Source organism: Schistocerca cancellata, chromosome 1 (assembly GCF_023864275.1).
Source record: "Schistocerca cancellata isolate TAMUIC-IGC-003103 chromosome 1, iqSchCanc2.1, whole genome shotgun sequence".
In the NCBI taxonomy this organism is placed as follows: Eukaryota; Metazoa; Arthropoda; class Insecta; order Orthoptera; family Acrididae; genus Schistocerca; species Schistocerca cancellata.
The window spans coordinates 1172071423-1172096220 of NC_064626.1; the positions used below are offsets into that span (position 1 = coordinate 1172071423).

General features: G+C 43.2%; 1 protein-coding gene across 1 annotated transcript in view; it reads right to left on the minus strand.

Annotated features, from left to right (window-relative positions):
* The window catches only part of LOC126140239 (uncharacterized), an 80336-nt gene that overhangs the window by 50513 nt on the left and 5025 nt on the right, over positions 1-24798 (minus strand). The window lies entirely within an intron of this gene.

A 24798-nucleotide genomic window follows, 5' to 3' on the forward strand; every position in this document is an offset into this window, starting at 1 on the left:
GAACTCAAAATCTGAGGGCAATACGCTTTCGTGGCTGCTATTGCAGTCGTCTTAACTGGGGCTTCTCAATGGCTCTAACTGAGTGCTAAATGAAGGAAAAAGTTGAAGTTTTTATTTCTTTGTTGTAAAAAAATACTGGGGCACTGGTGGCGGTTATAAATGAATTTATGTTTTGATCCTATTTATCTCTTATTCGTTTGTGAATGTAAATAAGACAGAGGATGGAATAGATTTAATATAAGAGAACGTACAATTGTATTAAAGGATAAAGCAGTTAGAAATTAGCATGCTCTAAGAGAAAAACATAGTTAGCCCTCTTCAGTAAGCCGACCAGGGTGGCCGAGCGGTTCTAGGCGCTACAGTCTGGAAAAGCGCGACCGCCACGGTCGCACGTTCGAATCCTGCCTCGGACATGGATGTGTGTGATGCCCTTAGGTTAGTTAGGTTTAGTAGTTTTAAGTTCTAGGGGACTGAGGACCTCAGAAGTTAAGTCCCATAGTGCTCAGAGCCATTTGAACCCTCTTCATTAATAGATAAAGGGATTGATCGAAGAATCTCCTAAAATCGAATCTACGCTGTGCGACACATTAAATGGTACTTTTTTCGAAACCCTGTAATCGCCTCCCACTGCTACGCAGAAGTATTAAATTTGATTGAAAGGTGCCTGAAATCTACCTCTGTTATGGTGCAAAAACGTGGCGCCTTGTGACGTCACCCTCGGTAGCGACACGTGCGAGAAAAATGCCAGAGCTCAGAAGTTCATGTCTACATCTACATCTACATATATACTCCGCTAGCCACCAAGCGGTGTGTGGCAGAGGGCACAATTCGCGCCAAAGTCATATTTACCTCCCTCTATTCCACTCGCGGATGGCGCGAGGGAAAAAGGACTGTCTGAACGCCTCAGTACGAGCTCTAATTTCCCTTATCTTTGAATGGTGATCATTACGAGATTTGAAAGTTGATGGTAATAATAGATGCTCCACATCCTCGGTGAAGATCGGATTTCGGAATGTAGTGAGCAGCCCCTTCTGTTTAGCGCGCCGTCTATCTGCAATAGTGTCCCACTTCAAACTTTCTAGGAGACTTGTAGCACTCTCGCGATGGCTGAATGTACCAGTCACGAATCTTGCCGCTCTTCTTTGGACCTCCTGAATCTCTTGAATCAGACCCAACTGGTAAGGGTCCCACACAGACGAACACTACTCCAAGACTGGACAAACTAAGTACTGTAAGCTATTTCCTTTGTTGAAGGACTGAATCGCTTCAGGATTCTACCAATAAACCGCAATCTAGAGTTCACGTTACCTGTTACTTGTGGAATCTGATCATTCCATTTGAGATCATGTGAACAGTAATGTGAGTTAATGACGTCACATTGGCACCGAATTTCATCGCAATCCTGCCCAACATCACCGTGATCATGTCACACGATGAGAAAGGTTGTTACGCCCCCTCCTACGCATATTTAAGCTCTTCTTTTGGCACTTCTATGATGGAGGTCAGAACCGTGACGTCCAGTGTTGAAATGACGCGGTTTTCGAATGGATGGCCGAGGAAAGCATTTCAGACACACCGCAGTTCAGAATCTAGACGAATACTCTTTAGGGGGTGACATAAAGAACGTCAACGAAACCACTTCTTCCATTGGAGAATTGATTTAACACATTTCACGGTGGGAAATAACAGTTTGCAGTGCGAGAACAAGGGAACAACGTTCTTGACAACATTTGATACTTCTTACATCCTGTGGACGACTGAACGCTTCTCAAACTAAATAGCAGGCCATCAATCCCATTGGATATATCGAAATAGACGACAGAGGGATAGAGAAACAATTAAAATCGCTCAGAAGAGGAAAGGCCGCTAGACCTGATGGGATACCAGATCGATTTTACACAGAGTACGCGAAGGAACTTGCCCCCCTTCTTGCAGCGGTGTACCGTAGGTCTCTAGAAGAGCGTTCCAAACGATTGGAAAAGGTCACAGGTCATCCCCGTTTTCAAGAAGGGACGTCGAACAGGTGTGCAGAACTGTAGACCTATATCTCTAACGTCGATCAGTTGTAGAATTTTGGAACACGTATTATATTCGAGTATAATGACTTTTCTGAAGACTGTAAATCTACTCTGTAGGAATCAGCCTGGGTTTCGAAAAAGACGATCGTGTGAAACCCAGCTCGCGCTATTCGTCCACGAGACTCAAGAGGGCCATAGACACGGGTTCCCAGATAGATGCCGTGTTTCTTGACTTCCGCAAGACTTTCGATACAGTTCCCCACAGTCGTTTAATGAACAAAGTAAGAGCATATTGACTATCAGACCAATTGTGTGATTGGACTGAAGAGTTCCTAGATAACAGAACGCAGCATGTCATTCTCAATGGAGAGAAGTCTTCCGAAGTAAGAGTGAGTTCAGGTGTGCCGCAGGGGAGTGTCGTAGGACCTTTGCTATTCACAACATACATAAATGACCTGGTGGATGACATCGGAAGTTCACTGAGGCTTTTTGCGGATCATGCTGTGGTATATAGAGAGGTTGTAACAATGGAAAATTGTACTGAAATGCAGGAGAATCTGCAGCGAATTGACGCATGGTGCAGGGAATGGAAATTGAATCTCAATGTAGACAAGTGTAATGTGCTGCGAATACATAGAAAGAAAGACCCTTTATCATTTAGCTACAATATAGCAAGTCAGCAACTGGAAGCAGTTAATTCCATAAATTATCTGGGAGTACGTATTAGGAGTGATTTAAAATAGAATGATCATATAAAGTTGATCGTCGGTAAAGCGGATGCCAGACTGAAATTCATTGGAAGAATCCTAAGGAAATGCAATCCGAAAACATAGGAAGTAGGTTACAGTACGCTTGTTCGCCCACTGCTTGAATACTGCTCAGCAGTGTGGGATCCGTACCAGATAAGGTTGATAGAAGAGATAGAGAAGATCCCATGGAGAGCAGCGCGCTTCGTTACAGGATCATTTAGTAACCGCGAAAGCGTTACGGAGATCAACTCCAGTGGAAGACTCTGCAGGAGAGACGCTCAGTAGCTCGGTACGGGCTTTTGTTGAAGTTTCGAGAACATACCTTCACCGAGGAGTCAAGCACTAAATTGCACCCTCCTACGTATATCTCGCGAAGAGACCATGAGGATAAAATCAGAGAGATTACAGCCCACACAGAGGCATACCGACAATCCTTCTTACCACGAACAATACGAGACTGGAATAGACGGGAGAACCGATAGAGGTACTCAAGGTACCCTCCGCCACACACCGTCAGGTGGCTTGCGGACTATGGATGTAGATGTAGATGTAGATGTAAGTCAAGTGCGACTACAATTTTTGCTCTGGCGTACACAGAAGAACCATTAGAAGCCGTTCAAAACCATTCGATGAAATCTGAACCCGATCCGAACCAGCAAAAAGTGTTTACGCTTTTCCAGCCCTTCTATTTCGCACCCTGTTGTTTTCAGCTGCGGAATGTGTGGCAATCAGCACCCAAAGGGAAGTGGTGGTTTCATGTGCAGCCTGTATGGCGGTGTGTATGATACGCTGTCCTCGGCCACCCATCAGAAAACCGTGTCATTTCAACGCTGGGCATAACAATACTGAGCTCCATCACAGATGTGTAAAAGAAGAGGTGAAATATGGGTAAGAGAGGGTGTGACGACATTTCCCACTGTGTGTCACGCTCACGGTCGCATTGTTCGGAGTTCTGGCGAAATTCAGTGCCAGTGTGACATGATTAATCCACTTTACACCTCACATGGACTTCTGAGCTCTGACCGTTTTTTCGCTTGTATTGACAGCTTACTGTCTGAAGTGTCGCCGAGCCCGAGGATGACGTCACAGTGCGCAAAGCTTGAGCACCATTCCGCAGGAAGCTTGTAGGTCCCTTTGAGCCGAATTTCATACTTCTGTGTCGCAGTGGGAGACAATTAAACGGATTCGAAAAAGTAATCCCTTAATTGTGCTGTGCAATGTACTTTTCAAATCAATTACTAGATACATTTATGCTCATTAAAAATATAGGCATTTAAAAAGGACCCCATTAAGTGGAGGGATGAGAGGGAATTATATTACACAAAAGCTCTGGCAAAAGGATGCAAGTACGAAAACCGCAAAGAAAATTAAAATTTAAGTTTAAGATTTGTGCAGTCTCAAAGACTCAGTATATTCTTCGTTTTGTTAGTGTTGCAAGAACCTGTACTTGCATCACGTCAAATGGGAAAATGTAGAGTAAACAATGTGTAAGAAAACGTAATTGTGTCGCTCTGTGCGAAAAAGTATCCGTTTGTAACAAGTTAATTCTGGCTGTTCAAACGATTATTGGAATACGAAATACATACCCAAGCGGACAGAAAAAATGCTATGACGTGGTGTAGAAGGTGCCTCTTCAAGAAGTACATTATTTGACGCTCAGAAGAAACTACGTTGTGGATGTGGTGCTCTGCAACTGGCAAATATTGAATTGTGAAATTTAAAATTTACCCTGCGAGTTAAATGTTCGAGGAGATTTCGGGATTGCAGCCGGTCGTCGTAAACTACACTCCACGATACTTCGACAGGACTCTTCGATGACTCACCTGAAGATGACTGGCAAGTGTCCAGTCGAAATATAGTGAAGTTTACGACGATCGGCTGTAATCCTGAAATCTCTTCGAACAAATATTGAATTATTGACGTACACTGAGTTGACGAAAGTTATTGGATAGCGATATGTACATGTACAGATGACAGTAGTATTCCGTACACAAGATATAAAAGGGCAGTCCATTGGTGAAGCTGCGATTATACTCAGGCGATTCATGTGAAAAGGCTTCCGAAGTGATTGTAGCCGCACGACTGGAATCAACAGACTTCGAACCTCGGAATGGTAATTGGAGGTAGGAGCATCGGACGTTCCATTTTGGAAACTGTTAGGGAATTCAATATCCTGAGATCCACAGTGCTACGAGTGTGCCAAGGATACCAGAATCCAGGCATTACTCCTCACCACGGACAACGCAGTGGCTGACAACTTTCACTGAACGACCGAGAGCAACGACGTTTGGGTATAGTTGTCAGTGCTAACAGACAAGCATCACTGGGTGAAATAACCGTAGAAACCAATTTGGGATGTACGACAAAAGCATCCGTTAGGACGGTATGGCGAAATTTGTCGTTAATGAGCTATGACAGCAGACAATCGATGCGAGTGCCTTTGCTAACAGCACGAAATCGTCTGCAGCGCCTCTCTGGGCTCGTGACAACATCTGTTAGACCCTAGATGACTACAATACTGTGGTCTGGTCAGATAAGACCCGATTTCATTGGTAAGAGCTGATGGTAGACATCGAGTGTGACACAGACCCCACGAAGCCATGGATCCAAGTACTCAACAACGCACTGTGCAAACTGGTGGTGGCCCCTTAATGGTGTGGGATTTGTTTACTTGAAATTCCCTGGCAGCTGTGCTCCAACTGAACCGATAATTGATTGTAAATGATTATCTTCAGCTACCTGGAGACCATTTGCAGCCATTCATGAACATCATGTTGCCGAATAACAATGGAATTTTTATGGATGACAAAGCACCAAATCACCGTGCCAAAATTGTACACGACTGGTTTGAAAAACATTCTGAACAATTCGAACGACTGGTTTGGCCGCGCAGATCGTGCGACATGAATCCCATCGAACATTTATGGGACTTAATGCAGAGGTCAGTCCGTGCACAAAGTCCTGCACCGGCAGCACTTTCCCAATTATGGACGGCTATAGAGGCAGCAAGGATCAATATTTCTGCAGAGGACTTCCAGCGACTTGTTGAGCCCATGCCTCGTTGAGTTGATGCACTACGCAGGGCAAAAGGAGTACCGACACAATATTATGAGATATCCCATGACTTTCGTCACCTCTGTGTAAGATGCCCAATAGAGTGTAATTTTCATTTATTTGTTGCCTGCGCTCATGCCCAGCCGGCCGCTGTGGCCGAACGGTCTAGACGCTTCAGTCTGGAATCGCGCTGTTGCTACCGTTGCAGGTTCGAATTCTGCCTCGGGCATGCATGTGTGTGATGTCCCTAGGTCAGTTAGATTTGGACTGATGACCTCAGATGTTAAGTCCCATAGTGCTTAGAGCCATTTGAACCATTTGATTTTTGAGCTCATGACCATAACCGGCATTTCACACAAGGCGTTTCAAGATGAGCACTAAATGTTTTACAACGTGAAAATGTAGAGTAATTCGGATATAATATTCCATAAAATATGTTTCAGATTTTTATTGGTCACAGAGAATGTAACTCTAACAAATAATCACAGATTTTAAGTTCTGGGAAATGATTTCGTTCAAAGTAGGTTTTCGTAAATGCCACTTCTGACTTCAATGTACTTTCGAATTCTCTTGACAACATCACGTGTAGCTCTTTTGAGGTCGTCTAGGCGTTCTTTTACGAGAGCAGCACTACATATAAATCTAACCATCAATAATAAGAGAGGAATTTTTCGTCTCTAGCGTTTACTTTTTGTTTGTAGACTTTACTTTGTAGCCGTTCCCACAGGTAAAAATCCAAAGCCGCAAGGTCAGGCGTCATTGGTAGCCAACGTGCAGGAGCCCCGTCATGTTGAAAGAACGTCCTTGTAGCCAGAGGAACCTTTTCCAGTAATACTGGAAGTTCGTTTTCAAGATATTCGATGTAACGGGACCGTATAGGACGATGTGGTAACATAAGAGGCCAAATCAACTGACTGGATGTCATCCCACACCACACATTTACAGAGGAGCGGTCTCGAAAGCTTGTCTCTACAGAGGCATGTGTGTTTTCGTCCTACCTCCGATGTGAGTTTCGAGTGTCATTGATACCGCCACGAGTGAAAGCGCTTTCTTCTGTAACCAGCATTAAGGGGACGACTCAGGGATTTGCAATTAGCAAATGACAGAATTCGTTTCTTATACCTTCATCATCTTATCGAGGGTGTTGAATTCGCTGTAAATCAAAAGGAAAGAGCCGTCTTCGTGCAATGTCCGCCGTACCCATATTTGTCGAACATCGATACATGGAGAAATTCTGCGTGTGCCTGTCTGTCAACAGAATAACTTATTTTACTTCTTCTACACCCTGTTCATTTGCTCGTTCAGGTCGAACACTCGCACGCAGTATAGTGAAGACACGAGTAAACACTTCTGAATCAGGCACTCTGCGGTTAGGAAATCGTACACTCTACAACCAGCTGCAGTGAGTGCCTTACAAAATCCGTGTAAAAATACCATACAGGCACATCAGTTATTTTTAAATAAATGTGGCATGCTTAAACGATATACAATAGAATTATCGAAATCACCCTGTGGATCTCAGAATACTGAACTCGCTAAAGATTTTCGAAATGGAACATGCCATGCGTCTAGCTCCAAGTACCACTCCGCGTTCAAAGTCTCTTAATTCCCTATGTGCGGCCACAACCACGTCGGAAACCTTGCCGCATGAATCACCTGCGTACAATCGGCATTTCCACCAATGGTCTGCCCTTTTGTGCCGAGTTTATGCAATATTACCGCCATTTGTTTACGTGCATATCGCTATCCCATTACTATTGTTAACTCAGTTTACGTCAATAATTCAATGTTTGATCGAAGAGATTCAGGGATTGCAGCCGGTCACCTTAAACACTTAACCCCCTCCCCCCCCCCCCCCCGATGTTTCGACACGGCACCTGCGAGTCATCTTCAGGTGTGCTATTGAAAAGTCCCGTCGAAATATCGTGGAGTGAAGTTTACGACCGCCGGCTGCAATCCCTAGATCTCTTCCAACATTTGATTTGCCGGGAAAATCTTAAATTTCACTATTCAATATTTGCTGTTGTATAGCACCACCCACACAACATAGTAGCATTTTTTTTCTCTCCTTACCGACTGATATCAAGAAGATTAAGTCAGTATTTTGTATTCCGTTAATCTTTTGCAGTCAGAATTAATGTGTTTCATACAGAAATTTTTTATGCATAGAACAACACAATTACGTCTTCTTATACACTGTTTATCCTACATTGTCGCATATAATATGTTGCAAGTACAGATTCTAAGATAGAATCAATGACTTGCAACGCTATCAAAATCACAATCGTTGTCGAAAAACTCAGTTATGCACACTCGAACATGACTTCAACTTGAAAACTAAACTGACAGACGACAAATAAAAACTGTAGTAGCAACACACGAAATGAAAACTTATCTCTCTAACCAATAAAATTTGGACACCTGTCATATGGAATGTTTCATTGGGATTAGTCCGTACTACCACCCTCTAAACTGTCTACTATTCCTCCTGAAACACATAGTACACAGTACTTTCTTAGTAGATGCCAAAGACATTTTGCTGATAACATTCATATAATTATCTAATTGTATGACTGTCGTAATCTGTATTAAATTTTGGATATTCTGTGATTGCCAATGGTAATACAATAACAAGATTTATTTTCAATATCAAACGTAAGTAAAGTAGAGTTCTGCGTTCCGAACATAGACGGGCCAATCGCTCCTGACCGGCCGCCCTGTCATTCTCTGCCAAAAGCGTCATCGGATCCACTGTGGAAGGTCACGTGGTCAGCACACCGCTCTCACGATCGTCGTCGAGTTTCTTGATCTCGGAATCTCTATTAATCCGTCGAGTAGCTTCTCTGTTGTCTTCATGAGGCTGAGTACATCTCCCACCAAAAGAAAAATCCCTGGCAGTATCAGGAATCGAACCCAGGTCCCCTGAATGACAGTCAGTCGTGCTGAGCACCGGATACCGGGGCAGACAGTATTAAATGTGCGCTTGATTAAAACTGGGAAATATGCTTAGAGCGACGTAAGACATAACACATCCAAACAAGAAAATATGCGTTGAGTATTAGCTTTTTGCGTTCACGTGAAGGACACCATACAAAAACCAACGTGTTTCGAATCCTTCTTTAGCGCCTCAGTTGGTTTCAACAACTTTTCGGTGTTTTTGAGAAACAATGTACACTTGACAATTCACGTTAAAAGAAACTGACAAACATTTGAAACACGAAATAAGAAAATTTAAGTATAATGGGACTGTAAAAAGCGTAACTCATACATTTAGTTTTATACCGATTTAATCTTAAGCACAGTATGGAATCAACACTAACAAATAATTACAGAAACATAGTGATTGGCATCATTAGTCCCAAAATCCTTAAAACAAAAAAGTTCTTTTTCCATCAGTCTTCTGACTAATCTGATGCGGCCCGCCACTAATTCCTCTACTGTGCCAACTTCTTTATCTCAGAATAATACTACATCCTCAATTATTCGTTGGATTCAGTCCAATCTTGCCTTCCCCTAAAATTTTTACCATGTACAATTGCCTCAGACATCAAGGAAGTTATATCGTGATGTCTTGAAACACGTCCAACTATAGCGATTCCTCTTCTTGTAAACGTTTTCCACTTCTTTCTCTCCTCGTTGATTCTGTGGAGAAACTCCAGATTCCTTATCAGTTCACCTAACTTCCAGCATCCTTGTATACCATCACACCTGAAAAACTTCCATTCTTTTCCGGTTTCGCCATATTCCACCCTTCATTACCATACGATATTGTGCTCCAAACGTATCCTCTCAGACACTTCTTCTTCAATTAAAGGCTTATGTTTTATACTTGTGGACTCCTTTTGGACAGGAATGATCTCTTTGACAGTACTAGACTGTTTTTATGACTTCCTTGTTGGCGTCCCCACGGGCTAATTTTGTTTCCAAGTTAGAAGATCCTTCACTTTGTCTACTTCGTGTTCCCCAATTTTGGCGTTAAGTTTATCGCTAATTTCATTTCTGAAAAGAAGGCAATGTCACGCCAATACGGCCTTTGCCAGTAAATACCGTCAGCGGCGCGATATCTGCCTTGGGACAATTCCCGCTGGCTGATCGGCTTCGCTTTCCTCTCGCCTCGGTTCCAATACGTGCAAATCTCTCAGCCGTAAGCGTGCAGTCGCGGTTTACGGACACGGCGGAACCCGCTCTTAATGAAGTGGAAATACCACTTCTCGTAATTCACGGCCCACAAATATAGCTTTTGACCAGTTCTTGCTTAATGTTAAATGTTTGTGTAATATCAAACGACTCATGGCTGTTCGTGATCTTGTTGCGAAATCCCACATTATTCCGGTTATTGCCAATTCAGTTCGAAGAACATTAGCATTTCAGTCTAGTATCTGTACTACATTTTTTATCAACATCCTTAAGATCAGAACTGAAGACAGCGCGTTGTCGCTTACGGTCAGTTTTTTGAATGTTGTGTACCCGTCACCAGAGATCGACTATTAAACGCCAGCGCATTCTTGTTTAAACAGAGGAATATATGACGTGAGATCTTTAACGGAGATCTTTAAAAAAAGTATTCAGTAGCGGAAAGAAACTGAATCACCATGTTATTAGTAACGAATGTGACGTGTGAAATTAAAGGGGAAAATCTACTTGTAATGTGCCGTTAAATGTATTAAATTTTCTTATTTTATTGAAAGTCATTTGTTATAACATGACTTTTAAGGTCAGATTTCACAGTTATGGTAGGTAGTGTGAACTTGACAATGGAAGCAAGACTAAAAAAAAAAAAAATCAAGAGATGTTCATAGGATTTGTTGACCTGGAAAAATCGTTTGACAATGTACAATGGTGCAGGATGTTCGAAATTCTGAGAAAAACAGAGTTTAGCTATAGGGAGAGAAGGGTAATATACAATATGTACAAGAGCAAAGAGGGAATAGTAAGAGTGGACGACCAAGAACGAAGTGCTCGAATTATAAAGGGTGTAAGACAGGGATGTAGTTTTTGCCCCTACTGGTCAATCTGTACATCGAAGAAGCAGTGATGGAAATAAAAGTTCGGGAGTGGAATTACAATTCAAGGTGAAAGGATATGAATGATACGATTCGCTTATGACATTTCTATGCCGCGTGGAAGTGAAGAAGAATTACATGATCTGCTGAACGGAATGAACAATCTAATGAGTACAAAATATGGATTGAGAGTAAATCGAAGAAAGACAAAAGTAATGAAAAGTAGTAGAAATGAGAACAGCGAGAAACTTAACATCAGGACTGACGGTCACGAAGTAGATGAAGTTAAGGAATTCAGCTACCTGGGCAGTAAGGTAACCAATGACGGACGGAGCAAGGACATCAAAAACAGACTAGCAATGGCATAAAGGGCATTCCTGGCCAAGAGAAATCTACTAGTATTAAACATAGGCCTTCAATCGAGGAAGAGTACAGCAGTGTATGGTAGTGAAACATTTTCTGTGGCAAAACCGGAACAGAAGAGAATCGAAGCATTTGAGGTGTGGTACTACAGACGAATGTTGAAAATTAGGTGGACTGATGAGGCAAGGAGTGAGGAGTTCTGCGCAGAATCGTAGAGGAAAGGAATATGTGGAAAACACTGAAAAGGTAAAAGGACAGGATGATAGGAAATCTTTTAAGACATGAGGGAATGACTTCCGTGGTACTAGAGGGAACTGTAGTGGGCAAAAACTGTAGAGGAAGACAGAGATTGGAATACATCCAGCAAATAATTGAAGATGTAGGTTGCAAGTGCTACTCTGAGATGAAGAGGTTGGCACAGGACAGGAATTCGTGGCAGGCCGCATCAAACCAATCAAAAGACTGATGCCACCAAAAAAAAAACCGAGCGAGGTGGCGCAGTGGTTAGCACACTGGACTCGCATTCGGGAGGACGACGGTTCAATCCCGTCTCCAGCCATCCTGATTTAGGTTTTCCGTGATTTCCCTAAATCGTTTCAGGCAAATGCCGGGATGGTTCCTTTCAAAGGGCACGGCCGATTTCCTTCCCCATCCTTCCCTAACCCGAGCTAGCGCTCCGTCTCTAATGACCTCGTTATCGATGGGACGTTAAACAACACTAACCTAAACCCACCAAAAAAAGTGTGAACTCACAAGGACACTGAGTTTGACAACGTATTTATCACGTAATGGACTGTCTATCAACGCTCGTTAAACACAATAACTGATACAGACAATATCTTTTTTAAATATCGGAAGTTAATTGTCATCACTGAAGAGTGTTGAGTGCAGTGTTGTGTTTATGTTGTCGTTGACAGTATGAAAGACAAGAGGGTAAAAACTTGTGCCGGCACGTTCCTTCCTTGCTCCGTTCAAGTTACATCAAAAGGGTCCCTGGGTTTTACATCCTCAACCGACAGATGTACACTAATTGATCGAAGGATTCGACACCTATTGCTGACATCAATATTCGGTGGGTCTACGCTTCACCTTCGCCTTCAATGCTGGGGACATTTCCAATAACGTGCCTGAATGTCTGTGGACGGGCCGGCCGTTGTGGCGGTGCGGTTCTAGGCGCTTCAGTCTGGAACCGCGTGACCGCTACGGTCGCAGGTTCGAATCCTGCCTCGGGCATGGATGTGTGTAATGTCCTTAGGTTAGTTAGGTTTAAGTAGTTCTAAGTTCTAGGGGACTCATGACCACAGATGTTTCATAGTGCTCAAAGCCATTTGTCTGTGGACGAATGGCAGCCCGTTATTCCTCAAGAGCAGAAACCAGAGAAAGTAGTGATGTTGATCCTGGAGTTTGAAGCGAAATCGACGTTCTAACTCATCCCAAAGGCGTTCCACTGGGTTCAGTTCGGGACTCTAGACGTACCAGTGTATCTTCCACAAGCCATTGTCTCACAGATGCTGCTTTATGTTAGGATACACTGGTTTCGAACTATTCGTCTGTTGTACACAGTACACAATGCCGTAAAATGTGTCCTTATTCTTCCATGTTTAGCATTTTCTTAAGTGTAATCAATCCACCTCATCCTAACTACGAAAAACCCCTGTAACATTATGGAGATGGTATCAGTAGATTCAGTAAAACTTTCTAGTTCATCTTTACAACCTGTTCACACGAAATTTCGACAGATAACACCTGTGCACATCCAATAAGTTCTATAGCCGAGAAATGTAATTTGGATTTTGAACCTTATCGAAAATTTTCTTCGGTATAGACTTACAACCAAACCTGCAACCAAACAATTATCGAGAAAACATAAGTCTTGAAACAGACAAAATGCATATTACACGTAAACAAACCTCTGAAAGTCGACATCATGGAAATAGCCATGTTATTTTCAGTAACAAACCAAAAGATGAAAATTACAAATTGTGGAATAATGTTGATTAATTAAATTACCTTTTGGATATCTATGTCTCAATGTGAAGACTTAGGAGACAGAGACACTGAAATGCTTCCTAGTTTTTGTCGGTCTTATTCAAAACAGAAAATAGCTAAATTTCAAATATGAAAACTGCATCGTAATTTTGAATCAGAAAGCATTACTATTCACACCAAAATTACTTTTATTATTTGTAAATCCTGGTGTGCAACATAAAACAGTGTAACCTATTTGTAGAAAAACATAAAACTGGAACACACCTGTTGACAATCAGACTGGAAAACACGCCGAAGTCACATTAAGGATACCACTTTCAACACAATATTAACATAATATTCCCATAAATAATTACCAGTAGCTCCTGTAAGCATTATTCTCAACCTGTAACTTTAAGATTTTTCCAGTTTTTGTAACAGAATTAGCCTGTGTCGAAACGTTGCAAACAAAATCCAGTACAACTGCAGCCTGAACCTGGAGGTTTTGCGCGGTCTTTGACCTCTTGAGGCAGATGACGCACTTGGTTTTCAGGGATGGCAGGAAGTGGATGTGTTTTGCGGATTCCCAGTACGGAAAGTGTAATAAGAACTTGGAAGTAAACCATCTGGCGGAAAATTACATCATGGCCAAGACTTTTTATGTAAAGGCAAGTGTCAAACATCTTACTATAACCCATTTTTATAAACTGGCACAAGAAGCAGCAGCAGCAGCTTTGGAGACGCCTACCAAAACACCAAAAACCTAAGTACAAATTAATTCAGCTACGCCTTCTTCACTTTCTCCAAATTTAAATACATTAGGGTAGAAGAAGAGTACTGGAACCTGGTCGTACCCAAAAGGTGTTGGGACTGGTGGAGGTACTGACGTTAGAACCTTCAGACCCAAATACTGTTGGCAATACACACGATGGCAGGTAAAGTTCCCCACACGTTCGTCAAACCCAAACCCTTCCACCGCACTGCCATCGGGTATACGGTGATTCATCACTCCAAAATCACTTGTTCCCGGTAGTGCAGCGTCGAGAGGCGTTGGTCTTTTCACAACCTCAAGAGTCGCTTTGCATTGATTACAGAAATGTCTGGCTTATGAGGTGCCTGCCGTTCGCCGACATCCTTTTCAGCTGCCTACGCACAGCTGGACTACTGTAGCACTTTGAAACTCACGAGTGATTCCTTCCGCTGGTTTTCATGTAATGTTTTACATCCAACCTCCGCAATACTCTACGCTCCCTGTCTGTATACAGGGAGACAGTGTCACTGACATGACACAGGATTTGTGGTGGATGTCATTACAACAAAGGCGTGTTTCATTGCGGCGGAACCTTTTCATGAAATTTCAATCACCAACTTCCTCTTCCAAATGCGTAAATAGTTTGTTGAGTCCAACCTACATAGGGAGAAACGATCATCATAATATTCTTTCTTCCTTTCTTTCGTTTGTGCCTTCCCCGCAGTTCTGCAGGGTCGGCATGGTTAGAAACGGATTTGGCAAGGTTAATGTTAAGGGGTGGCCGGATGCCCTTCCTGCCGCCACCCCCGTACCTCCTGGGACGGAATTAGTGTACCCCAGCTGTCTGCGTCTAGTGTAACCCATGGAAGAGTGCAAACGTGTTCAGATGTCTGCAAGTCGGGTAACTGAGGTGGGACGTTGGGACCAGCCTCGTATTCACCTCGTGGGATGTGGAAAACCGCCCAAAAACCACATCAAGGCTGGCCGGTAAACTGGCCCTCGTCGGTAATCCGTCGGGCGGACTCGATCCGGGGCCAGCGCGCCTACCCGAGTCCAGAAAGCAGCGCATTAGCGCCCTCGGCTAACCTGGCGGGTCTGAAACGATAATCATAATAAAAAATGGGAAATCATAGCTCGAACGGAAAGATACAAGTGTTCGTTTCCTACGCGCGCTGTTCGAATTTGAAATAATAGAGAATTATTGTAGAGGTGCTTCGATGAACCTCTGCCTGACACTTAAGTGTGATTTGCAGAGTACCCTTGTGGATGTAGATGTAGAGCGAGGGGCAGTCAAATAAAAACGAGACATATGGGAAAAAAGCAACTAAACTGTTTATTATTTCAAAAGCAATTCACATTACTGTTAATAAATCTATCCCACTGTGGGACAAGGCGGTCACTACCTTCAACGGAAAATGTCTGCGTCTGCCTGCAGAACCATGGTTGTGCCCATGCGTGCCCTGTTCGAAGCAAATCGACGGCCACCAGTGCCTTTCTTCAGGGCTCCAGACATTTGAAAATCGCATGAGGAGAGGTTAGGACAGTATGGAGCATGAGTAAAGTCTTTTCAGCGGAACTTCTGCAGCGTAGTCGGAGAAACCTCGGCAACATGTGGCCGGACAGTTTGTTACCAGCACGGGCTGCCAGGGTCCGTGTGTCATCCGTGGTGATGACTTTGGTGTAAAATATACTGTTCCTCTGAAACTATATATTCATCTGATTTTCATCCTACATTGACATATTCAAAGAAAATTTAAAACTGAACATTTTAATTTTGTCTATAGATGTCAACGAACAGCGTATAAAAAATTCTTGCCCACCATGAGAATATCAGTTATATGCATGACGCTTCTCAGTCATATACATTCTCGAAGTAGTTGGACGTGAACTACTGCTCCTTTCATATGGTATGACAGCAGTGTATCTTATACGTTTTAATTCTGTACAGCTTTTCAACTTATTTTCGTTATTGCCCATCTTGTGATCTGAACCAGTATTTTCTTACGGAAATTTCATCGGACAAAAACCTATTTCAAAAATATCGCTGACGTCTCCAGTACGATCTAAATGTTGTTTTCTCCAAACATTAATTTGTGATGAGCTGGATGAATCTCTTGGATCTTATAAAAATTACTGCACAAAAATCAACGGCGATGACGAATAAGGTACAGAATTACCTGGAATTAGATTTCGTGAAAGTTTGTTACTCCTTTCTGATAAATTTTAATTTTGTACGAACAAGAGGCGATAATAAAGGTATAAATGTACTTACTTCAAATTATTTAGGGTCACCTACAATAAGACTGCACATTCAGTAAGGGTACATCTTGGTAATTATTAATTCAGATTCTGAAACAAGAACACTGTCGATTTCCTTCGCTGTCCTTCTTCGCTTGGCATCTAAGCTCCTTTTCCTTATTTTTGTTCCTTTTTTTCTTTTTCCACCCATGATTATAGTGGATGGACTGTTGTAGGACTGGGTTCTTTTCAAACAAATCAAGTGAGAATATTTGGGAGGGCATTCCCAGTTCTGGTATTCGACTGGTAACCAAAGGAAATCTACCGAAGACCTTGTTCGGTGCCGGGTGATTGGAGCTAATAATAATTTGTTTCTGAGACAGTGTCGATAGGGTGATGCAACCTGCATTTTGATTCCTGGCGGTAGAAAAAAGTTTCCGGTATACGCTAAATAATAGTTTTCAGGAGAGATTTATAGCCCTTTATCAGGTCCTATTTTTGAGTTATATTACGTCAGAAACAGAACCGAGGAAGAATTTTAGCTTATGAAAAAAGTCAGAAACGCTATTAAGTAAGGAACTGAAGTTCGGCGCTGAGAAAGGAGCAGCGTTTCTTTGGCTTGGTGACAGGAGAGAGTGCTAGGCAGGGTGGACTGCAAAACGACGGGAAATGAAAGCAGAAGCCGAGGCAGGGCAGAAAGTGGTCGCTACGACAAGAAGCGCGATAGACCGCACTCCCCAGGCGTACCCAAGTGCGACGGCAGCGAACCCCCAAGTCACGCCCAGAACCGGAAGGCAATTGGCGAGCCTTCACCAGAGTTCTCCCAGATGTCCCAGCGGCCTCAGTTGCACATGAGTGGATTCCAAGTAAGCCATAATTTCGGTAGAAAGCCCAGTCCTACAACAGCATTTTTTTTTTGAGCATTCCAACTGTTAAAATAATTCCGACTACAGCACACTGCTAATTGCCTCATACATGCGGCCATTGACTTCGCTGCGACTCTGCAACACGTTAATCCCTTTTCCCCTGCTGTGAAACATTTTTAAAGTTTTTAAATATGCATTTCGTTTGGCGCCGTTATTCGGTGAGTAGTTTGAGGCATCTTCCTGGGCGCATTGATCTTTTCCCTTTCTTGCACTCTGAAAGTTGGACGCTCAGTTTTTTGGAAAGTTGGCTGCTGATTCTGGTGTTACGCACATACACAAACTCTGAGTCTGAGATATTATTATCGCGAGTGATAGCGAGCGAACAGTGGTTGTTGATAGTTGGACGCAATGTGGCATGGAGAGAAGCCGCATGATGAGAGGCGGCATCCTGCCCTGACCGTGCTAGTAGCGGAGGAGACTTTTGTATTAAACGAGGATTTTTGGTAATTTGTCTTGTTTTTTGCTGCCTGTAATTTCTGCTTGCTTGCGCAATGGACCGATTTTGTCACATTTGTGTATGCATACACTGAAAGTAATATTCACATCTCTGTTGTGATCAGATACATGATTATTGATTAAGACATTGTGAAATAATCAAAGTTTTTGCTAATCAAACTGTCCAAGGAAAAGAAAGGTTTGAGTGAAGTTTGTCAGTGCATGAACCTTTAGTTTTCAGAATACAGTAAAATTAAACGTTTGTACTGATTCCTATCATTTTTCTACTATGCTTAAGGCTTGTTTAGTAAACATCTCCTGATTGTTTAATTTCTATAAAAACAAAACAGTAGTTCTGACCATGCATTGCTCTCTGCTTGGATCGTAGTATTTCTTCTGAGTTATCTTAGCACGTGCCTGGATACAACATATTTATGCAGTTGCAGCGGCAAGTCGAGGTAAGTCATCTGTTGCGCGCAGGAGCATTTCACTGTAACTGTTAGGACACGTTAGAGGTTATTTTTAAAAAAGTCTCAGTCAGATACTAGAGAACTGATTTTTCATAAATTATGGGAAGAGTAGTTAGTTTCTGTTTCTTTTTTCGGTATCAGGATAGTGTCATGTCGGAAGAATGGTTTCCATAAAACAAGTTGTGTGGCTACATATAAGATTTTATGATAACGATAGTAAGGTGTCACTAGATTGCCTTGCTATTTTAGAGAAAAAGTATGGGTAACAATGATATTGTGAGAGATAGAGGTTTACACTTTTCCGTACGTCTTTCACTAGGCTAATATTAATTACAGTTTTTGATAGTACACCTTTCGACTCCGTCCAGACTGCTGTTGTTTTTAGAGGAGTAAGTTTTGAACTGAAGTTGCGGTCGCTTAGAGGTTTAAGCAGGAAAACCAATTACGTATCTGATAGTCATCGTGCGGTGAATCTAGCAAAAGAAATGAATTTTCAGTATGCACGTTTTCTGCAAAGCCTATGACAGAGTACACCGCCTGGGATCTTAAAAAATCATGAAATACCAGAGTCGATTGACCCTTCTGAGAAAGTATTTGAAGCATGAAAACACAATGAGATTGGGAGATATATGGTACCGTAGCTGAGGTAATTAAGGTGGTGGTCGAGTGTGAGTTAGCTGACGGGAGCTGCGCGAAGTGACCGCGTGGTTTGAGGCGCCATGTCACGGATTGCGCGGCCCCTCCCACCGGAGGTTCGAATCCTCCCTCGGACATGGGTGTGTGTATTTTCTTCTTAGCATACGTTAGTTCAAGTAGTGTGTAAGTCTAGGGACCGATGACCTCAGCAGTTTGGTCCCTTAGGAATTCACACATATTTGAACATTTTTGAGCTGACTGTAATTCTCCCAGGAACACACAGTTTTGTCTCCTAGATTTGGCCGGTAAGACGATGATGATGTGAAGTTCCTGATCATCATACTTTATACCTTTCCTCCATCGTTGCTATTGGTAATATGAAACCAATATTACACAACATGTACTTCTCGTAGTGACGGACACGAAACGGTTGCACTTTAGATACAATCCTTCATCATTTATTTGTTGTATGAAGCTCTACAGGTAAGTGACACACCAGTTAATAATGCCAAAGATTTTTCAAAAGCAGTGAAGTCTTCAGACTTCACTACAACCACGTATGATGGTGTATCGCCAGTGGTCTGTAGTACTGTACTGGAGAACACGGTAGTTCAGTAGTCGAAGAACATCTGCGAACAATAATGACATGTGACATGTACCGGAGGACAAGTGTCTATCTTCATCTGCAATAGCTAATCGCCGAGCTAGTTGGTGCAGTGGTGCAGTGTTTAGCACACTGGACTCGCATTGGGGGGAGGGGGGGCTGTTCAAACCCTAAAGAGCTTCAGGCAAATGCCGGGATGGTTCCTTTGAAAGGGTACGGCCGACTTTCTTGCCAGTCCGTCCCTAATCCAATGGAACCGATGACATTGCTGTTTGGTCCCATACCCCGAATCACTAGCTGATCAAAACTATCCGGCCACCCATACGTGGTGCAGAACTGACCACCAGATATCACGGCAGGCGCACGTGCCAGGGTAAAAGGAGACGGGGAGTGTTGTGTTGTACGAGTAGACAGAGAAGCAGTATCGGTCGGTCAAGAGAGCTCTGTGCTTCGAACGTGGACTAGTCATTGGCTATTATACCAGGAGCACTTCAACCTTCAACAGCTGCTGAAGTGTACTCCTGTGAAGCGGAAACGCGAAGAAACAAACCACAGAAAAATCAAGACCAAACGAACTTCATTTGAAACCGGCATGAAATCACCGGAAGAAGTCATTCTTGAATTGCTCTATCAGCTAGCACAATGATTACCAGTACGTTCGAACATTACGAATTGTCTCGAAGAGAACGTTCTATTGTCAGACCGTCGTCAAGGATTTAGAAAACATCGTTCTTGAGAAACACAACCATCTCTTTACACACACGAAGTGCTGAGCGCTATTGACAAGGAATTTCTAATTGATTCCGTATTTCTAGATTTCCAGAAGAATTTTGACACTGTACCGCATAATCGACTTGTAGTGAAATTGCTTGCTTTTGGAATATCGTCTCAGTTATGTGACTGGATTCGTGATTTCCTGTGAGAGAGGTCACAGTTTGTATTAATCGACGGAAATTCATCGAATAAAACAAAAGTGATTTCTTGCGTTCCCCAAGGTAGTGCTGGAGGCCCCCGTGCTGTTCCTTATCTATATAAACGATTTAGGAGACAATCTGAACTGCCTTCTTAGGTTGTTTGCAGACGCTGCTGTCGTTTCTCGTCTAGTGTTGTCGTCAGAAGATCAAAACAAATTGCAAATCGGTTTAGAAAAGATATCAGAATGGTGCGAAAATTGGCAACTGACCCTAAATAATGAAAAGTGTGAGGTCGTCGACATGATTGCTAAAAGGAATCCGTTAAACTTTGGTTACATGATAAATCAGTAACATCTAAAAGCGTAAATTCAGCTAAATGCCTTGGATTTAGAATTATGAACAACTTAAATTGGAAAGAACACATAGAAAATGTTGTGAGGATGGCTAACCAAAGTCTGCGCTGTATTCACAGAACACTTAGAAAATGTAACAGATCTGCTAAAGAGACCGCCTACACTACGCTTGTCCGTCCTGTTTTGGAGTACTGCTGCTGGGTCTGGTATCCTTACCGGATAGGATTAACGCAGTACACCGAGAACGTTCGTGGACGAGAAGCACGTTTTGTAGTATTGAGAAATAGGGGAGACAGTGTCACTGACGTGATACAGGACTTGAGGTGGACGTCATTACAACAAAGGCGTGTTTCGTGGCGGCGGAATCTTTTCACGAAATTTCAATCAGCAACTTCCTCTTACAAATGCGAAAATATTTTGATGACGCCTATCTACGTAGGGAGAAACGGTCATTATAATAAAATAAGGGAAATCAGAGCTCGCACGGAAAGATACAGGTGTTCGTTTTCTTCGAGCGAGGTGGCGCTACGGTTGCTACTGAGAACTCTCATTAGAGGGGTCGACGGTTCAAATCCGCATCCGGTCATCCAGATTTTCGTTTTCCGTGAATTCCCTAAATTGCTCCAGGCAAATGCTGGGATGGTTGCTCTGAAACGGCAGAGCCGGTTTCCTTCCACGTCCTTGAAACCATCCGAGCTTGTGCTCCGTCTCTAACGATCTCCATGTCGACGGGACGTTAACCCCTAATGCTCTTTCCTTCGAGCTAGCACAATGATTGTTCCTATGGAGTTAAAAAGAATGGCCTACAATCGCGTGCATCTCCTCCTAAGCCAACATTTCTGTAGTCGATACTTGGCGACGCTTGAGGTGGTGTAAAGAGAGACGGCACTGGACAGTGGATGACTGGAAACGAGTGATATACACTGATGAATCACGCCATGTTCTGTGGAAGTCGGATGGACGGATTTAAAAATTTAAAATCCTTTCATAATCCAGTCATTAACAGGTATAATTTTAAATGAAAGGTTTAGCACAGTAAGTCAAATGTTAAAATTAAAAACTACGTATATGTTTTGAGGCACGTACTAAATTACCCAGACCGTATTCACGTAGTATTTCTGACTGAGAGCACTTAACGACTTCCAACAGCTATGATGTTTTAATATATCACATTTTACAGACAATGTCCACATACACTATGTTATCAAAAGTATCCGGAAACCCCCAAAAACATACACTTTTAATATTAGGTGCATTGTGCTGCCACCTACAGCCAGATGCTCCATTTAAGCGAGCTCATTGTCGTTAGACGTCATGAGAGAGAGCAGAATGGGGCGCTCTGCGGCACTCACGTACTTGGAACGTGGTCAGGTGATCCTGTGTCACTTGTGTCATAAGTCTGTGCGCGAGATTCCCACATTCCTGAGCATCCCTAGGTCCACTGTTTCCGATGTGATAGTGAAGTCGAAACGTGAAGGAACACGTACAGCACGAAAGCGTACGGGCAGACTAGGTCTGTTGACTGACAGAGACTGCCGACAGTTGAAAAGGGTCGTAATGTGTAACAGGCAGACATCTGTCCATATCATCACACAGGAGTTCCAAACTGTAAGTACTATGACAGTTAGGCGGGAACTGAGAAAACGGATTTCATGGTCGAGCGGCTGCTCATAATCCACACATCACGCCGATAAATGCCAAACGACGCCTCGCTTGGCGTAAGGAGCGTAAACATTGGACGATTGAACAGAAAAAACGTTGTGTGCAGTGCCGAATCACGATACACGATGTGGTGATCGGATGGCAGGGTGTGGGTATGGCGAAAGCCCGATGAATGTCATCTGCCAGCGTGTGTAGTGCCAACGGTAAAATTCGGAGGCGGTGGTGTTATGGTGTGGTCGTGTTTTTCATGGAGGGGGCTTGCACACCTTGTTGTTTTGAGTGGCACTATCACAGCACAGATCAACATTGATGTTTTAAGCGCCTTCTTGTTTCCCAATGTTGAAGAGCAATTCGGAGATCGCGATTACATCTTTCAACACGATCGAGCACCTCTTCATAATGCACTGCCTACGGCGGAATAGTTACACAGCAATAACATCCCTGTAATGGACTGGCGTGCACAGAGTCCTGATCTGAATCCTATAGAACACCTTTGGGATGTTTTGGAACGCAGACTTCGTGCTAGGCCTCACCGACCGACATCGATACCTCTCCTCAGTGTAGCACCCCGTGAAGAGTGGGCTGCAATTCCCCAAGAAACCTTCCAGCACCTTATTGAACGTTTGGCTGCGAGATTGGAAGCTGTCATCGAGGCTAAGATTGAACGTATGCCTGCGAGAGTGGAAGCTGTCATCGAGGCTAAGGGTCGGCCAACACCATATTGAATTCCAGCATTACCGATGGAGGGCGCCACGAACTTGTAAGTCATTTTCAGCCAGGTGTTCGGACACTTTTGACGACACGGTGTATATCACTGAAAGGACTTTCACGACATATGACGCCATAAAAATTGAGATACGTGAGCAACCAGCTTTTCTTAAAACGGACTCCTCTTACACATGGGAGTTCGACTGTTTAAAGAATTAGGAATGTGAGAGTGACTTGTCGGGTTTCTAACTGCAGACATCCACATCAACGTACCTTTGTTGCATTTCGTTAATACTTTATCGAGGAACAGGGTATCTTCCTCCTGAGCCAGAGAGTGGTGGAAAAGTACGATACAGTTTGAGACCATCGTATTTTGAGGATGCTTTTTTTTAGAACAGTTTAGCCACGTACCTTCAACCAATATGCGTGCTGTGGTCCGCTCTACGTATAAACGACACGTAATCGTATGGAGGGTATCGCTGGAGTACAATCTAAAAGTGCCGAAAGGTTCAGATTCCGGGATCAGCCGAGTCCACACCCCTATAAATTTGTGAAGCTTATAAAAAAAAATGCTAGTGTTGATGCCCACTACATACATGTGTTCTTCACAGACGAGGTCTACTATCGTAGTGTCGGTTAAGTTTACAGTTGGAATAGGCGCGTCTGGAATTATCAGGACCCACAGGTAATTGCTCGCTAACAAAAGAAAGGAGAGTAGGGTTTAACAATCCGTCATGACATGACGAAGAAGAAGTTCGGATAGAGCGAGAACGGCAGGAGTTCGGAAGTGTCCTTCCCAAGCGGTTCTTTTCAAAGAAAAGTAAAGTATTTGTCGTCTCTTTAGTGTAGCCTCTTGTAAATACGTAAGACTCTCCGCACTACAGAACGCCTTTTAGGTAGTTCAGAATTTCTATAACATTATCATCTTTAGTAAACGCACCCTTTACGAACTGCGCAATTCCCCTTCGAATCTTCTCTGTCGGTTCAGTTAACACAGCTTCGTAAGTATTCAAGACAAGACTAAGAAATTGGCCGAAACAAGGTTTCTTAAGCGATCCCTTTCATGCGTGAATTGTACTTTGTAAGGATTCTCCCAGTATGTCTAAGTGGCATCGTATGATTACGAGTAAATTTACATGATTGTTCCACTTCATTCACTGACTCCACTGTTCCAATAAAAAGTAAATAACGCCGTAGGGCATTCTTAGCTGAGAGACCGCAAGGGGTGTGGGTAATGACGCCTAGTCATAAGGGGTTTCTTTCTCCATACGTAGTTGTCCCTTTCCTTGAGGATGTGCTTGAGTGCTGTCTGATGTGTATTTCTGCAGTGTAGGTGGGTGTAATAGGTGTGTGCGAAGAGTGTGGTATAGTGTTTGTGTTGTATGATAATGCGAGAAGGGAGGAGGTGAAGCGCAATGCCGGCACATAGCGTACTGGTCTCCTGTACATCTGTACAGATACTCCGCAAGCCACCGTACGGTGCGTGGCGGAGGGTACCCTGTACACTACTAGTCATTTCCCCTCCTGTTCCACTCGCAAATAGAGCGAAAAACGTCTGTCTATGTGCCTCCGTATAAGCCCTAATGTCTCGAATCTTATCTTCGTGGTCCTTATGCGCAATGTACGTTGGCAGCAGGAGAATCGTTCGGCAGTCAGCTTCAAATGCCTGTTCTCTAAATTTTCTCAACAGTGTTCCTCGGAAAGAACATCACCTTCCCTCCAGCGATTCCCATTTGAGTTCTCGACGTATTCCAGTATCACTTACGTGTTGTTCGAACCTGCCGGTAAAATATCTAGCAACTCACCTCTGATTTGCTTCGATGTCTCCCTTCAATCCGACCTGGTACGGATCCCAAACACTCGTGCAGTACTCAAGAATAGGTCACACCAGTGACCTATATGCGAAATGCGGAAGGCGGAAAACTATTTTGAGCACTTTACATATA